Genomic DNA, 12,445 nt, shown 5'->3' on the forward strand with positions numbered 1-12,445 from the left:
ACATTAAAAACAAATTAAAAACAAAACAAAAACAAAAAAACACATCGCCCTAACCAGAGTCCACGGGCTTCATCAGAAAGTCCACGGCAATGAAAAGACCCAAGCACTGTCATGGAGTGACTCCCAGGGGAGAGGGAAGGGGTGACCTCTAGTCAGGAGGGGTCCTCTTTCAACCCTTATGGACGGGGACCAGGAAGTGCTAGAAACTAATATTCTGGGACAGTTGGCTGGGCATCCAGACTAGCAGAGGGCTTTATTCCATCTCTTCCTTCTACTTATTTTTAACTTGTATTATGTTATGACTTCTATTCCTGAATGTTTCCATCATGCCCAGCAGGGAGCTTGGCAGAAGAGGATTTCCAGCTGAACGGAGAGGAAAGTGAGAGCCTGAAGGGTAACAGTTTGTGGTACCCTGGATTGGGGTTTGGGGTGATGGCCAGCAGCCCACAGGGCAGCCCTCAGTTTCCCAGTTGGGGGTCTGGGAATGACCAAGCCCGGGGGTTTCCTGGAGATGGCCCATTTGGCTGTCACTCATGGCTAGTGACACAGGGAGGGCCAAGAAGTAAGCCCCAGACAGGAACTAGAGTGAGCCCACAGCACCAGGCCTAAGGAGTCAGGGGCTGACAGCAGGCCTTCAAACTTCACAGCCCAGATCCCTGTGCTCAGGCACTGTGGGTAGGGGGCAGGCAAAATCGGCAAGCTATCTAGGTCAGAGATACTGGAGTGGTCCCCCAACCTGTTCTCTGCTTCTTCTATAGTGGAACAGATGCTTTGGGGGTCCTTCCTCTGATCACAGCCGCAGCTGTGATGGACAGTTCTGTGCAGGGTCTCAGCATCCCCCTTCAAAAGCACAGAGATGTCTCCTTTTACCTGGCTCAGGGCTGTCTCTGAAGTCATGGGGATTGGGGTGGGTACAGCCAGGAAGTGTGGGGAAGTTTATTTCCCAGGTAGGGCCCACGAAGAAATGCCCCAGCTTCCCACCCCCCAGCATGGACCACTCTGGGGGGTCCTTGCTGAGCTGAGCCCCTATCTCCTAAAGCAGATACCTCAATAGCACACCCCTTGCCCTCTTCCTCTAGCCACATAAGATCACCTGCCAAATAAACTATCTGCACCCACATTTCAGCCTGCGATGTTGTGATTTATAATAAGAAACGTGTATTTGGTCTTCATCCCTGGTTCCTGGCACAGAGTCCCTAAAACCCTTGTAATTTCTAAGTGATAAGAGCACTGGAGGCATCTTTTATTCTAATCTTTGGTCTTTGACCCCAGTTCCTGACACAATAGTACATGCCTTGGGGTTTTCTGGGTGGTAGGAGTGACTTTGGTTCTAGTGAGGCATCTGTGGTGGGCTTCTGCGTGTTTCCTGGGTGGGGGCTGGTCACCAGAAAGATCAAGCCATAATTAGAAGCTTGGAATTTTCAGCCTCGCCCACCATTTTCTTAAGAAGGAGAACCACTGAAAATGGACCTAATGATCTCTCAATCATGCCCATGTGATGAAGTCTCCGTAAGAATGCCAAAAGTACAAGGTCTGGGCAGCTTCCAGGTTTGCAAACATATCCACTTACCGGCAGGGACATCCCCTACGTACACGGGGACTCTCACTCTTGCACTTGGGACCTCCCAGATCTTACCCTCCGTCTCTTCATCTCTCTGTTCACCTGAGTCCTTTGTCCTATCCACTAACAAACCGGGGAATGTGTCTCCCTGAGTTCCGTGAGCCGCTCGATCAATTTAATCCAACACAAGTTGGGGCCACGGGAACTCTGAATTTATAGCCGATCGGTAGAAGCACAACCCGGATTGGAACCGAGCCCTCAACCAGTGGGACCTGATGCTGTCTCCAGGTAAAAGTGTCAGAACTGAGTTAAACAGCAGCACAGGCAGTTGGCATCACAGAATTGCTTGGTAGGGAAAACCCCACACACATCTGGTGACTGGAAGTGTCAGAAAGCAAGTGTTCGGTGTGGGTTGTGAAGGGGTCCCACAAAGAGTGGGGAACTGGGGTTTTCCCTACTCACGGGGGGAGGGGGGTGGGGGTGGGTAAAGACTGCCTTTTTTCTATCCTCCGGGCCCGGTTCTGCTTTTAAGGAGACCCAAACTGAGACAGGCGGTAACAGAATTTTGAACCTGGGCACGTGCTTGCCCCCGATCAAGGCCACAATCCCCAGCTTTGCGCTATAGCTGCGTGTGACCATGACTGAGTTTCGGCGAATGACAATCCCACAGAAAGCCAGCAGACATATCCTGTGCTACCTCCGGGTCCCTCTGTCACTAGGAAGGTGCGCCCTCTCCCTCCCACTAACTGAAAGCAGAAGTGGTGGTGAGCCACCGTGGGCCATGTGGGCGAGGATTTTCGCACACCATCGCGCAGTCCCCTTCCACACTAAATCAGGAGCAGCCCGTGTGACCAATAGAATACGGCAAAAGGGACACAGGGGGTGACTTCCAAGACTTGTTGGAAGAGGCATTGTAGCTTCATCGGTATCTTGGACCCCTCACCCTGGGGGACGTGAGACTCTGTGCCGTAGGACCCTCAGGCAGCCCTGTGGACAGGTCTGCGGGAGAGGTGACTGCGGCCCTTGGCTGACATCTGGCTGCCACCCCATGACTCATCTCATGCCAGAGCTGTCCAGCCAAGGCACTCCTAAATTCCTGACCCGCAGAAACCACGAGAGACGATACATGATTGACTTAAGCCAGCAAGTTGAAGGGTAATTTGTGACAAAACATTAGCTAACTGTTATGGGTTGAATCGCACCCCCCAAAATTCGTATGTTAAAGTCCTACCCACCCCCAATACCTCAGAATCTCATGGTATTTGGAGATAGGGTCCTTACAGCGGTAATCACGTTAAAATGAGGTCACTGGGGCAGGCCCTAAGCCAACGTGATTGGCATGCTTATAAAAGAGGCAATTTGGAGAGACACACAGGCACACAGGGAGAGCACCATGTGAAGACAAAGGCAGGGACTGGGCTGATGCTTCTACAAGCCAAGCATTGCCAAAGGTTGCCAGCTACCACCAGAAGACATGGAACAGATTCCCTCTTTCAGCCTCAGAAGACACTGACCCCCATGACACCTCGACCTCACGCTTCAAGCTCCCAGATCAGTGAGATGATAAGTTTTTGTTATTAAAACTATCTAATTTGTGGTCCTGTGTTACAGTAGCCTCGCAAACGAATGCCATGACTGATCGGGGAAGAGTTAAGGGATTGCAGGGCAGCAGAATGGAAGGTTCCTGGGCCCTTCACATCTCAGTGAGGACCCCCAGACCAGCTCAGGCTTCTATGTACCAAAGAAAGAAACTTCTCTCTTATTTAACCCGCTGGTCTCTACCACATGCAGCTGAAGCTATATCCTAACTAATATAGCATCTAAAGCTTCCTCCTCACATGTACTTCCCTCTCCCCAGCATTCATATGGAAATGATTCCCCCCAAATAAATAAATGGAGACCTGCACTATCATCGATGTAGAAACTGCCGTCCTTCCACATGGAGACTCTCAGCATTTCTTCCACGTGACGAGCAGGTGGGCTTGGGCTGGAGGAGACGCAGAAAGCCAGCTCCCCACTCTCCCTGTGAAAGAGTGACAAGTCCTGGCAGGACTGAGGGAGAAGCACTGGGGACTGCTGACCCTACTCGCGGACGCAGCACAGCATCTCCCTGTCAAAGAAGAAAACGTACCAGATGCAGGAGAGGCCGCACAGATCAGGAGCAGAGGCCAATAAGAAGATTCAAAGGCAATGCGTCTCTCTGTCAGAGCTAAAACAAGCCACAGGCACTTTCTCACTCCTCCCCAAGGCAGGCTTTTGCACTGTGCTCTCCCTGAGCAACATGGGCACTGGGGAAGATGAGGTTGTACTACCAGAATTCTTGCTGATTCGTGTGACGGAAAGCCAGCATACCGTGGCTTAAGTAAAGAAGGGTTATAGCTTAAAAACTGAAAAGTCCATGGCGAGACGGGCTTTAGGTACAGCTGGATCCAGGGACTCAAACAATGCCATCAGAAATCTATCCCTCACCATCTCTTGGATCTGATTTTGTATGTACTGGCTCACAACTCAAGCAGGTAAATAAGGCTACAACAGCGGCAGGCTTATATTTTCCTGGCGCGATAGCAAAAAAGCTCCCTTCTTTCCCGAAGTTCTGGCAGAGGCACCAGGGCTGATGTTCAATGGTTCAGCCTGGGCCATGTGACTATCGTCTTGGCTCTCATTGCCAAGTCTGGGACAGGTACCCACCACTGGAGCCAGAATGGAGGTTGAGCCCCACCCAACTGCTGCACCACATAGGCCAAGAGCAGGGGAGCTGTGGTTTCCACCCCAGCAATCAAGCCACTTGCTGTTACCAGCAAGCCACTGGGTGATGATGGCCATGTTCTACGTGGATGTTGTTTCACACTGACAGGAGGACTGAGGAAACAACTCCAATAGCTGAGTGGCCAGCCTGTGCCAGGCTAGAACATCTTGGCCACAGTAAAACACAGCCAGCCCATCCATGTGGAGGGGAGACCAAGACCCCAACCCAATTCTGGCCCCAGATTAACTGAGTTGGCACTTCCCCTGGACCAGGGGTGGGACATTTCTTTGATGCACACAGTTCTGTACCTTCCTGGGGGAGAACGCCCTTTAATGGTTCTCAGGTGGTGCCCAGTTATCCTCAAATGGGGTCTTGGCTCTAGCCAGCAAGGCCTCCGCTCTCTGGCTCCTTCCTGTTCCCCCACTGTGGGTCTCACACACACACACACACACACACACACACACACACACTCCTCCATCACCAGTCCAAGACCATCCCTCCCTGGTCCTCCATACCCTTCAATGTATGGTCCCCACTGAGCCCCTCCTTCTGGTCTGCAGCACCCTAAGAGCCTAAGCCCAGCCTGCAACCCCCACTTACACTCTAACTCATCCCTACAGAGGATCCTGGTCTCCCCAACTACCCTGGGAGCTCCCAGGGGCCGGGCCTCCTCCTTGCTTCCTCTCCCCAACCAGATCCTCCCCTTTCAAGGCAGAGGATAGACAGATTGCATCTACCCCAAGGGGAGACAAATAATCTCATATCTGGAGGCACTACGAAGCAAGAGAGCTAACAGTCAAACCAGGATGACTTCCCAGAGGCGGCAGTGGGTGTTTACTTGGGCTGCAACAGGGTTACTGAAGCTATCTGGGCCCCTGACCCATCCCAGGGAAGAAGAGACCTAGGGGCAGACACAACTGGCAAGTGACTTGGGCCTGGGCTGGATCCAGGATAAGGAGGAAGTGAGAGAGGACTGCGTGGCTGAGGCTATTTTTACCTAGACCTGTGCAAATAGAGGCGTGGGCTGGTCCGGCCAGTTCTTCCCCTTCCCTGATGCTTGGCAGCTCCCCCTGGGTTGGGAGACAGAGAGGAGGGATGGGTACAGGGAAAGCAGATGTGAGAACTGCCCCCAGGGGCACAGAGGCTCCCAGCTTTGAGGCCCGGGCCCTCATCTAGGGCCTGTGGACTCAGAAACTAACAGTCTGCCTCCCAATAACCAGCCACACACTCCCACTCCCCGTGGCAAGCAGTGTGGATTGCGGCTGGAATCAAAGCCAAGGGTCAGCCTGGGGTCAGAAATTAGGTTGAGCTGAGGCCTGTAATTAGACTTAGACATCATCCTGGGGTCATGGGTCACTCTGGGCTGGGGCCCATGATCAGTATCAAAGGTTAGTTTGGGTCAAGACCCATGATAAGGTGAGAGGTCAGACTGGGGTCAGGGATCAGTCTGCAGACATGGTTAATTCTGGGTGGAGGCCCAGGTTCGTGGTTAGGGATCAGCCTGTAGTCAAGGGTCAGATCTGGCCTAGAGTCAGGAACAGGTCTAAGCAGGAAAGGCCTAGAGGAGCTCCATTTCTCTTACTTACCAACTTTCACTGACACCCACCCTGGGCCTATCATCCCAGGCAGAGGCCCCAGAAATCTTCCCAGAGGGGGCGACTGACATCAATTCAAGCCCAAAAGCAGGACAAAGTCACCCCTGAGCAATGTGTGGAGGAAACCATTCCTGGCAGAAGGAACAGCCCAGGCAAAGGCATGGAGGCATGAAAAGAATGGTGTTCTGGAAAGTTTGGGTGGGATGGGACCAGCCTCCAAGGCCAGGCTAAGGAGGGGGAAGAGAGGCTTCCCTTAGAGCCGTAAGAGGGCCACATTAGAAACCTGAGACACAGAGGCGCCTGGGTGGCTCAGTCAGTTAAGAGTCAGACTCTTGGTTTTCGCTCAGGTCGTGATTTCACAGCTCATGGGTTCAAGCCCTGCATCGGTTCCCGCGATGACAGTGCACAGACCCTGCTTAGGATTCTCTTCCTCCCTCTCTCTCTCTCTCTCTCTTTCTCTCTCTCTCTCTCTCTCTCTCTGCCCCTCCCCTGCTTGCTCTCTCTGTCTCTCAAAAACAATAAATAAACTTAAAAAAAAAAAAAGAGAGAGGGCAGCAACTGCTATGGGTTTGGGGAAGAATCATTCATTCATTCATTCATTCTGCAAATATGAATAGAAGATTTACTGCTTGCCAGGCACCATTTCAGGGACTTAAGATACGTTGGGAACAAAGCTCCTGAAAATCCCTGCCCTCATGGAGCTTCTGTTCCAGCAGGAGAGAGAGACAACAAAATGTAATAAAGTAGATTCACAGATAATTAAAGGGCATGGCAGCTGAGAAGGTGGAAAGTGCATGGGGGAAAGTGTAGACCGGGTGAGGGGCCCAAGAGTTGGAGTGGGGGGAGCAGTTTGCAGTATTCAGTACCGATACCTGGGGAAGAGCAGAGGGAACAGCTAGTCCAAAGACCTGAAAGCAAGAGTCGGCCAGCAATGAGTTCTTGGAAAGGAAGGGAGGCCAGTGTGGCAGAAGACGAGAGGGAAAGGATCCATTGGGGCACTCACTCAGGGTCCGCAGGCATTTGAACTGAGGAGTGACAGGATCTCACTTATGTTTTAAAATAATCAGTCTTGGAGAGAGAGGTTAAATAACACCAGAGAGATACAATCAGGAAACTTGGATCATGGGAAGCTAACACACAGGACCAACCCAGTTTCTTCAAAAGAGAGTTTGCAGGTTAAAGAGACATGGAGAACACCTCTGTGTTAACTTCCAGTGTGTAAAGCTGATTTAAACAAACAACTGGGTTTTTTTTTAAAGCAGTTATAAGGCGGGGCGCCTGGGTGGCGCAGTCGGTTAAGCGTCCGACTTCAGCCAGGTCACGATCTCGCGGTCCGTGAGTTCGAGCCCCGCGTCAGGCTCTGGGCTGATGGCTCGGAGCCTGGAGCCTGTTTCCGATTCTGTGTCTCCCTCTCAATCTCTGCCCCTCCCCCGTTCATGCTCTGTCTCTCTCTGTCCCAAAAATAAATCGGGGCGCCTGGGTGGCGCAGTCGGTTAAGCGTCCGACTTCAGCCAGGTCACGATCTCGCGGTCCGGGAGTTCGAGCCCCGCGTCAGGCTCTGGGCTGATGGCTCAGAGCCTGGAGCCTGTTTCTGATTCTGTGTCTCCCTCTCTCTCTGCCCCTCCCCCGTTCATGCTCTGTCTCTCTCTGTCCGAAAAATAAACGTTGAAAAAAAAATTTAAAAAAAAATATATATATATAAATAAATAAATAAACGTTGAAAAAAAAATTAAAAAAAAAATAAAGCATTTATAAGGCAAAGAATGAAAAAATTTTAAAACTTGAATATTTAACGCTATTAAGGAATGGGGCGTGATAATGCTACGGTGGTCATTTTTTTTCTTTGACTCCTTATCCTTTAGAGATACGTAATGAGATATTTACAGATAAAAATCGCTTCCAAATGATTGAGGTTGGAGTGGGACACAGGGAACGAACTAGGTGACGGGGGAAAAAAGGGAGCTCATTATATTATTTTATCCACATTGTATATTTTGTAGCTCTTCTTAATAAATTAAAAGATAATAGTCATCAACCAGGCTGCTGAGATTGGAGAATGGGGGGCCAGGGAGAAGCCAGGGGTTCCGAGTCAGCTACTGCTGTGAGCAGGTGAGGGATGAAATGAACATGAACTGCTACGGGAAGGGGGGGCGGAGCAGGGAGGGGCTTGCCAGGGACACTTTCCCTGGGGAGACATCCCCCTGGCTCCTGCCTCTGGTTTCCCGTCCCGCCTTGCCCATTCCTTTCTTCTCTCCCTCCCAAATGTCCTTCCTCTGCCCCCTCTCCTCACCCCCGATCTCTCCTTCCTCGACTCTCTTCCTCCCACCTCCCTTCTCCAGCTAGTGTCTCCCTGGCCTGGTTCCTGGCCCTGTGCAGGTGGTCCCTCCCAGAAGGTTTATGGTTTATGGCCACAGTGGGTTGCCAGTCGCCACCCGGCTGCAGCCTCCCAGGCCTGTTCTCCCCATGCTGAGGGCTACCTTCTCTAGGTTTCCTCTGAAGAAGAAAGGCTATTTTGCAAGAGCTACTCTCCCTCCTCAGAACGGTCCCCTCAGCAGTTCTAGCCCCACCTGGCAGAGGTGGAGTGGGGCCCAACTTGGCAAGGAGACCATGACAAGGTTTTTGCCGTTCTCCTCCCTGGAAAGAAGTCTTCTCTTGGGCAGGATCTCTCCCCACCAAGCAGGGTTGAAGCTAGGAGGGAGCTGACCTGCAGGGGGAGGAGAAAGGGAGACTCCCTGGGACTCCCTAAGACTGCCTTGCTTGAGCAGCGCTGAGCTCCCTGCCTGCACCCGCAGGGAGAAGGGGACTGTGATCTGTACGGAGAGGCTGGACCCTGGACGTGAGACCCCTGGCCCCACCAGGATTCTCAGGCCCCAGAGCCTCAGCACCATGAAGACTGGACTAACGAGAGGCTTGGCATCAATCAATGAGACCCAAGGCCGGAAGAGAAGGAAGGGAGTTGCTAATACCTTTCCAGCACAAGCCACTCGGGAACCCAAGAAAGGGGGAAGTTGTGGTTCCCAGTTGCCAATCTGATGTGGTGAGGGTATGAAGTCAGTATTAATTTTAATTCTAAAACAATAAAGACAAGCTGTATTTTTTGGACCTGGGAGTTTGTGAACTGTGAGTCCCCCCCACGTGAAAGGGAAGGCAGGGAAGGGAATTGAGGGCTTCTGGCCCCAGTGAGGCCCTGGCCTGGCTGCACCACACTGCAGATTGCAGACCGTGGCCCCTTCCCCGGGGGCTGGGCAGCAGACTACTTCATGGCACGTGGACTGCCGGAAGGGTCTCTGCCCCTCTCACGTGGTACTGGGAACCGGGAAATAGCCTGTTTCCTCAGGAAGCCCCCCCCCCCCGCCCCCCCACATGCCCTGCCCAGAGAAATCAGAGGGCAGAGCCTGGGGTTGATGGTCTGATTTAATAAGATGCATTTAAGGAGTATGGCCATATGCCTGTGGGGACAGTTAGGCTGTAAAGATCCCAAGGGCCTCTTTGCTAGACATCTGTGGCTGAGGACCAGCTGGGGACCAGAAGAGGGACAATAGACAGGCTCTCCCCACCTAGCCTGGGTCCCTTGCTCCGTCTGCCCAATCTTCAACCACAGCCCCAGTCCTGGAGCCCACTCTTCAGTCTGGAAGTCACACGGTGGCTGCTGGAAAGGGCCCAGGTCAGACTCTAGGTCCTGTTGATGGGGAAAAGGAAGTCAGCTCGATCTGTATGCTTTCACCCCAGCCTGCAAGGACCAGGATAATGGTTGTGCCTGACGTTTTCCAGGCCTGGTCTGTGCTCCATCTTCTCTGTCCATGACACCCCAGCTTTGGGCCCATCCCTTTCTGGGAACACCTGGTTCATCAACACCAGCCTCCAGGTTACCTGCCAGGGTTTTCCCTTCCTGTCTCGGCTCCCACCTGCTCCCACAGAGCAGGCCTCTGCAGAAACACCTGCTGGGCCCAAGCGCCCTCACCTCAGCAGGCAATGGCCGGCAGCATCCTGTCTGAGGCACATCGGCTGACGACAGACCTGCCCCAACCGTTCCCCACCGCAGCAGCCACGCTTTGTCTCCCTCGTCCCAATTTTTGCTCCTATGTTTATGTATGAACACGAATTAAACATTAGATTGAATTATGTATGAAAATAATTCATAAAATCACTTATTTATTAATATCCATTAAGTTATAAAATGGAATTACAGTCTTCTCCACTGGTGCTATCCATGCTTTGTTTTAATATCAGCATTAGGAGACCTCATAAAATATCTTGGAAAACATTCTGTCTTCTCTGCTGCTGTCGAGCAGTTTGATTACATAAAAATCATCTGTTCCTCAAAGGTTTCAGAATTCTCCTATTATAATCCCAAACATCTCGATAGACTGAAAATTCTAATGATATGAACTATTTATCTTACATTTTCCATCTTAATTCTCCTTCATTCACATGGGTAATGGTGATTAATATTCATAATTATTCCTGATATGTGAGTCTATGTTTTTATTAACCATGTATTCTTGTCTCTACCCCTCCCCCATGTATACAATCTTTTACCAAATTGGTGGGGTTTTCTTTGTCTCATTTTTCCCTCCTCTAGCTGCTTAGGACTTACATAGAGAGCTCTCTTTTTTTTTTCAGTTGATACGCTTAAATTTTTAACACACACACTATTCTCTTGTGTTATCGATTATGTTACTTACCCACCCCCACCCCCCAGCCCCGTCTGTTTTGTTCCACCCACATTATCTTCCTTTTCCAGAATCTCTGCTCAAGGTCAGCTACACACTGATTTACAGGAACACAGGGCCAGAAGGCGGGGAGGCGAGTGTGTAAGTTAGATCTGTGGGGTTAGTCTGAGCTCTCCCTGGGGTGGAAGAGCTCCAACACCCATGGGGGTCCACTGCCCCAGGAGTGAGCTTGGAGAGACAGCCTGGTCCTGTGGTCCTAAGCACCCTCCCTGAGACTCATTCCCTCTCTGCCCCTAGTTACCCAGAACCTTGCCCCTAACTCCGCCTCCCAACACACCCTGGCCAATGCCAGCTGGGAGCAGGTGTGCCCATTCACAAGGACACACGCTCACATGCCCTAATACATAGACACGCTCACATGTGCACACACACAAAGACGTTGCAGTAGGCATTTGACCAAGAGACTGTGGCTGCTGTTAGAGAGTAAACGGGGGTCCTCCCCTCTAGAGTCTTCCAGAATCACTGCACCATGACCCGTAAGCCAGGTTGCACGATGACAGACTGTTGACCCCCTGGACTCAACTGAGCATTGGGATTTTGAGGAAAGGAGTTCCTTTCTCGAGTCTCCCCTTTCTGTGCCCAGACTGGACCCTCTCCCAGGGTAGGAGACCTAAGTCTCCTCTTCCTGTCTCCCAGAACAGGAGCTCTCCCTCTCCCTTCAGTTTCCATGCCTCAGTTTCCCCTCTGTGGTAGCCTTAGGCATGCATCACTTGGACCTCCCCTCAAGAAAGAACGTGCCACTCAGCTGTGAGGAATGCAGTGAGCTGACAGCCTCTAGACGTAGCACCTTCAGGATCTTTTGAGCTGAGGGCCCGCTCTTCCCAGATAGCCCCCAGCCATTGACCGAGCACAGTGAAGTTCCTAAGGCATCTGTGTGCCATCTTTGCTCTGGAGCTCCCTGCTAGGTTGGCTGAGGCTCTGTCTGATCTGGCTCTCTCCCTCTTTGTCTTTCACAGGCTTCCCCTGCCATCCCATAAACTTCCACAGTCCTCGTTCCATCTTAGCATCTGCTCACAAGAGGACCTGAATCGACACACCTAAAGTTGGCACCGTCCCCTCTGTTCCCTCTAAGCCCTGGCCTCCAGGACGAAGGGATGGGATGGTGTAGGCCATTTCAGAACCGGTCCCTAGGCTTCATTTCCCCACCTGTCAAGTCAGGACAATTCCTCCTCCATCACCTGTACTCCAATGAACTTTGTTTTTTTCCTAAGCGCAGCTATAGCACCACCAGAAATTTCCCCAGCACCCGGCTCAAGCAGTGCTAGGCTCCCCTGGAGGGGCAGCCTGTGTCTGAGCCACTGTGACATCCACAGGGCCCATCGCTGGCCAGCACCAGTGTAGGTAGGTAATACATGCGGGATGAAGGAACGCTATTTGCTGCCTGCTGTTAGAGAAGGGGTGGAGGGTACATTGCTTCTTTAAATACCTGTCTGGACCCCTCTCGCCCTCCAAATCACAGTCTGGAGTTAAAATGTGTCTCTCACAGGAAGGCCCAAAGAATCCTAGAGCGACTGCATCCACACAGCAATGTGGATGGCTCTGGAAGGGCAATCCTGGAGCCGTGACTCCCCAGGCCAGATCCCTGCCTGACCCCCACCGTGCAGGCCAAAACTGGTCCCCAGGCACCGTTCCCACTCTGCTGCAGAATCGCACGACCAGTGGGTTCCTGAGCTGGGAGCCTTGAAGCAGTGAGTGCACGACTAAGGGACATGGAGAAGGACTGGGGGAGGCCAGGGTGGCACCCACTGCAGGAACGAGGCAGGCAGCCAGGAAGCCAGGCAGGCTCCAAATGAGTAACTGCAGACTCTTT

The sequence above is a fragment of the Lynx rufus genome, unplaced genomic scaffold (assembly GCF_022079265.1).
Source record: "Lynx rufus isolate CCGP_SWC_20201006 ecotype Redwood Valley unplaced genomic scaffold, mLynRuf1.p SCAF_5, whole genome shotgun sequence".
Taxonomy (NCBI): domain Eukaryota; kingdom Metazoa; phylum Chordata; class Mammalia; order Carnivora; family Felidae; genus Lynx; species Lynx rufus.